A 6,493-nucleotide genomic window follows, 5' to 3' on the forward strand; every position below is an offset into this window, starting at 1 on the left:
CTGTTAACTGGAAACGCCACCATTTTAACTGATTCACACAAAAAAAACGACAAAGCCAATCCTCCTAAATTGTAAACACAAAAACTATTCTCGTGATTCAAAGGCTTTAGACACCAATTCTGAGCTCTGTAAACATGAACTCTTAATATTTGAAAGCACAGTCCCGTGAAAACGCCTCCAGAAGTACCCGGACTTGTAAACATTACCAGTATTTTCGTCATTTCACAGCTTTCCACTCGAAACCTCCGTGATTGAATTCGACAGTAAATGTAGTAAAAATCTATTTACGTGTACTTGAGATGTTTATTACACGTTCTTAATCATTTCTGGGAACTCTCATTGTGTATTTTAACAGTTTTACCACAATTAGACAGTTTGCTTAGAAGTATTTACTGGAACCGCCACCATTTTAACTGATTAACACAAAAAAAACCAAAGCCAATCCTCCTAAATTGTAAATATAAAAACTATTCTCGTCATTCCAAGGCTTTAGACACCAATTCTGAGCTCTGTAAACATGAACTCGTAATAATTGAAAGCGCAGTCCCGTGAAAATGCCATCCGCAGTACCCGGACTTGTAAACATTACCAGTACTTTCGTCATTTCACAGCTTTCCACTGGAAACCTCCGTGATTGAATTCGAACGGAAAGGTAGTTAGAATTTATTTACGTGTACTTGAGATGTTTATTACACGTTCTTAATCATTTCTGGGAACTATCATTGTGTATTTTAACAGTTTTACCACAATTAGACAGTTTGCTTAGAAGGGTTTACTGGAACCGCCACCATTTTAACTGATTAACACAAAGAAACGCCAAAGCCAATCCTCCTAAATTGTAAACATAAAAACTATTCTCGTCATTCCAAGGCTTTAGACACCAATTCTGAGCTCTATAAACATGAACTCTTAATAATTGAAAGCACAGTCCCGTGAAAACGCCACCAGAAGTACCCGTACTTGTAAACATTACCAGTATTTTCGTCATTTCACAGCTTTCCACGGGAAACCTCGTGATTGAATTCGACAGTAAATGTAGTAAGAATCTATTCACGTGTACTTGAGATGTTTATTACACGTTCTTAATCATTTCTGGGAACTATCATTGTGTATTTTCACAGTTTTACCACAATTAGACAGTTTGCTTAGAAGTGTTTACTGGAACCGCCACCATTTTAACTGATTCACACAAAAAAAACGCCAAAGCAAATCCTCCTAAATTGTAAACATAAAAACTATTCTCGTGATTCAAAGGCTTTAGACACCAATTCTGAGGTCTGTAAACATGAACTCTTAATATTTGAAAGCACAGTCCCGTGAAAACGCCTCCAGAAGTACCCGTACTTGTAAACATTACCAGTATTTTCGTCATTTCACAGCTTTCCACTGGAAACTTCCGTGATTGAATTCGACGGTAAATGTAGTAAGAATCTATTTACGTGTACTTGAGGTGTTTATTAAACGTTCTTAATCATTTCTGGGAACTATCATTGTGTATTTTAACAGTTTTACCACAATGGGACAGTTTGCTTAGAAGTACTTCCTGGAACCGTCACCATTTTAAATGATACGCAAAAAATGCGCCGAAGCCAATCCTCCTAAATTGTAAACATAAAAACTATTCTCGTGATTCAAAGGCTTTAGACACCAATTCTGAGCTCTGTAAACATGAACTCTTAATATTTGAAAGCACAGTCCCGTGAAAACGCCTCCAGAAGTACCCGGACTTGTAAACATTACCAGTATTTTCGTCATTTCACAGCTTTCCACTGGAAACCTCCGTGATTGAATTCGACAGTAAATGTAGTAAGAATCTATTTACGTGTACTTGAGATGTTTATTACACGTTCTTAATCATTTCGGGGAACTCTCATTGTGTATTTTAATAGTTTTACCACAATTAGACAGTTTGCTTAGACCTGTTAACTGGAAACGCCACCATTTTAACTGATTCACACAAAAAAAACGACAAAGCCAATCCTCCTAAATTGTAAACACAAAAACTATTCTCGTGATTCAAAGGCTTTAGACACCAATTCTGAGCTCTGTAAACATGAACTCTTAATATTTGAAAGCACAGTCCCGTGAAAACGCCACCAGAAGTACCCGTACTTGTAAACATTACCAGTATTTTCGTCATTTCACAGCTTTCCATTCGAAACCTCCGTGATTGAATTCGACAGTAAATGTAATAAGAATCTATTTACGTGTACGTGAGATGTTTATTACACGTTCTTAATCATTTCTGGGAACTCTCATTGTGTATTTTAACAGTTTTACCACAATTAGACAGTTTGCTTAGAAGTATTTACTGGAACCGCCACCATTTTAACTGATTAACACAAAAAAAAGCCAAAGCCAATCCTCCTAAATTGTAAATATAAAAACTATTCTCGTCATTCCAAGGCTTTAGACACCAATTCTGAGCTCTGTAAACATGAACTCGTAATAATTGAAAGCGCAGTCCCGTGAAAATGCCATCCGCAGTACCCGGACTTGTAAACATTACCAGTATTTTCGTCATTTCACAGCTTTCCACTGGAAACCTCCGTGATTGAATTCGACAGGAAAGGTAGTTAGAATCTATTTACGTGTACTTGAGGTGTTTATTAAACGTTCTTAATCATTTCTGGGAACTCTCATTGTGTATTTTAACAGTTTTACCACATTTGGACAGTTTGCTTAGAAGTATTTCCTGGAACCGTCACCATTTTAAATGATACACACAAAAAAGCGCCGAAGCCAATCCTCCTAAATTGTAAACATAAACAATATTATCCTCATTCCAAGGCTTTAGACACCAATTCTGAGCTCTGTAAACATGAACTCTTAATATTTAAAAGCACAGTACCGTGAAAATCCACCCGAAGTATCCGGAATTGTCAATATTACCAGTATTTTCGTCATTTCACAGCTTTCCACTGGAAACCTCCGTGATTGAATTCGACAGTAAATGTAGTAAAAATCTATTTACGTGTACTTGAGATGTTTATTACACGTTCTTAATCATTTCTGGGAACTATCATTGTGTATTTTAACAGTTTTACCACAATTAGACAGTTTGCTTAGAAGGGTTTACTGGAACCGCCACCATTTTAACTGATTAACACAAAGAAACGCCAAAGCCAATCCTCCTAAATTGTAAACATAAAAACTATTCTCGTCATTCCAAGGCTTTAGACACCAATTCTGAGCTCTATAAACATGAACTCGTAATAATTGAAAGCACAGTCCCGTGAAAACGCCACCAGAAGTACCCGTACTTGTAAACATTACCAGTATTTTCGTCATTTCACAGCTTTCCACTCGAAACCTCCGTGATTGAATTCGACAGTAAATGTAGTAAGAATCTATTTACGTGTACTTGAGATGTTTATTACACGTTCTTAATCATTTCTGGGAACTCTCATTGTGTATTTTAACAGTTTTACCACAATTAGACAGTTTGCTTAGAAGTATTTACTGGAACCGCCACCATTTTAACTGATTAACACAAAAAAAAGCCAAAGCCAATCCTCCTAAATTGTAAATATAAAAACTATTCTCGTCATTCCAAGGCTTTAGACACCAATTCTGAGCTCTTTAAACATGAACTCGTAATAATTGAAAGCGCAGTCCCGTGAAAATGCCATCCGCAGTACCCGGACTTGTAAACATTACCAGTATTTTCGTCATTTCACAGCTTTCCACTGGAAACCTCCGTGATTGAATTCGACAGGAAAGGTAGTTAGAATCTATTTACGTGTACTTGAGGTGTTTATTAAACGTTCTTAATCATTTCTGGGAACTCTCATTGTGTATTTTAACAGTTTTACCACAATTGGACAGTTTGCTTAGAAGTATTTCCTGGAACCGTCACCATTTTAAATGATACACACAAAAAAGCGCCGAAGCCAATCCTCCTAAATTGTAAACATAAACAATATTATCCTCATTCCAAGGCTTTAGACACCAATTCTGAGCTCTGTAAACATGAACTCTTAATATTTGAAAGCACAGTACCGTGAAAATCCACCCGAAGTATCCGGAATTGTCAATATTACCAGTATTTTCGTCATTTCACAGCTTTCCACTGGAAACCTCCGTGATTGAATTCGACAGTAAATGTAGTAAAAATCTATTTACGTGTACTTGAGATGTTTATTAAACGTTCTTAATCATTTCTGGGAACTATCATTGTGTATTTTAACAGTTTTACCACAATTAGACAGTTTGCTTAGAAGGGTCTACTGGAACCGCCACCATTTTAACTGATTAACACAAAGAAACGCCAAAGCCAATCCTCCTAAATTGTAAACATAAAAACTATTCTCGTCATTCCAAGGCTTTAGATACCAATTCTGAGCTCTATAAACATGAACTCTTAATAATTGAAAGCACAGTCCCGTGAAAACGCCACCAGAAGTACCCGTACTTGTAAACATTACCAGTATTTTCGTCATTTCACAGCTTTCCACGGGAAACCTCGTGATTGAATTCGACAGTAAATGTAGTAAGAATCTATTCACGTGTACTTGAGATGTTTATTACACGTTCTTAATCATTTCTGGGAACTATCATTGTGTATTTTCACAGTTTTACCACAATTAGACAGTTTGCTTAGAAGTGTTTACTGGAACCGCCACCATTTTAACTGATTCACACAAAAAAAACGCCAAAGCAAATCCTCCTAAATTGTAAACATAAAAACTATTCTCGTGATTCAAAGGCTTTAGACACCAATTCTGAGGTCTGTAAACATGAACTCTTAATATTTGAAAGCACAGTCCCGTGAAAACGCCTCCAGAAGTACCCGTACTTGTAAACATTACCAGTATTTTCGTCATTTCACAGCTTTCCACTGGAAACTTCCGTGATTGAATTCGACGGTAAATGTAGTAAGAATCTATTTACGTGTACTTGAGGTGTTTATTAAACGTTCTTAATCATTTCTGGGAACTATCATTGTGTATTTTAACAGTTTTACCACAATGGGACAGTTTGCTTAGAAGTACTTCCTGGAACCGTCACCATTTTAAATGATACGCAAAAAATGCGCCGAAGCCAATCCTCCTAAATTGTAAACATAAAAACTATTCTCGTGATTCAAAGGCTTTAGACACCAATTCTGAGCTCTGTAAACATGAACTCTTAATATTTGAAAGCACAGTCCCGTGAAAACGCCTCCAGAAGTACCCGGACTTGTAAACATTACCAGTATTTTCGTCATTTCACAGCTTTCCACTCGAAACCTCCGTGATTGAATTCGACAGTAAATGTAGTAAGAATCTATTTACGTGTACTTGAGATGTTTATTACACGTTCTTAATCATTTCGGGGAACTCTCATTGTGTATTTTAATAGTTTTACCACAATTAGACAGTTTGCTTAGACCTGTTAACTGGAAACGCCACCATTTTAACTGATTCACACAAAAAAAACGACAAAGCCAATCCTCCTAAATTGTAAACACAAAAACTATTCTCGTGATTCAAAGGCTTTAGACACCAATTCTGAGCTCTGTAAACATGAACTCGTAATAATTGAAAGCGCAGTCCCGTGAAAATGCCATCCGCAGTACCCGGACTTGTAAACATTACCAGTATTTTCGTCATTTCACAGCTTTCCACTGGAAACCTCCGTGATTGAATTCGACAGGAAAGGTAGTTAGAATCTATTTACGTGTACTTGACGTGTTTATTAAAAGTTCTTAATCATTTCTGGGAACTCTCATTGTGTATTTTAACAGTTTTACCACAATTGGACAGTTTGCTTAGAAGTATTTCCTGGAACCGTCACCATTTTAAATGATACACACAAAAAAGCGCCGAAGCCAATCCTCCTAAATTGTAAACATAAACAATATTATCCTCATTCCAAGGCTTTAGACACCAATTCTGAGCTCTGTAAACATGAACTCTTAATATTTGAAAGCACAGTACCGTGAAAATCCACCCGAGGTATCCGGAATTGTCAATATTACCAGTATTTTCGTCATTTCACAGCTTTCCACTGGAAACCTCCGTGATTGAATTCGACAGTAAATGTAGTAAAAATCTATTTACGTGTACTTGAGATGTTTATTACACGTTCTTAATCATTTCTGGGAACTATCATTGTGTATTTTAACAGTTTTACCACAATTAGACAGTTTGCTTAGAAGGGTTTACTGGAACCGCCACCATTTTAACTGATTAACACAAAGAAACGCCAAAGCCAATCCTCCTAAATTGTAAACATAAAAACTATTCTCGTCATTCCAAGGCTTTAGACACCAATTCTGAGCTCTATAAACATGAACTCGTAATAATTGAAAGCACAGTCCCGTGAAAACGCCACCAGAAGTACCCGTACTTGTAAACATTACCAGTATTTTCGTCATTTCACAGCTTTCCACTCGAAACCTCCGTGATTGAATTCGACAGTAAATGTAGTAAGAATCTATTTACGTGTACTTGAGATGTTTATTACACGTTCTTAATCATTTCTGGGAACTCTCATTGTGTATTTTAAC

This window comes from Myotis daubentonii, chromosome 7 (genome assembly GCF_963259705.1).
Source record: "Myotis daubentonii chromosome 7, mMyoDau2.1, whole genome shotgun sequence".
NCBI lineage: Eukaryota > Metazoa > Chordata > Mammalia > Chiroptera > Vespertilionidae > Myotis > Myotis daubentonii.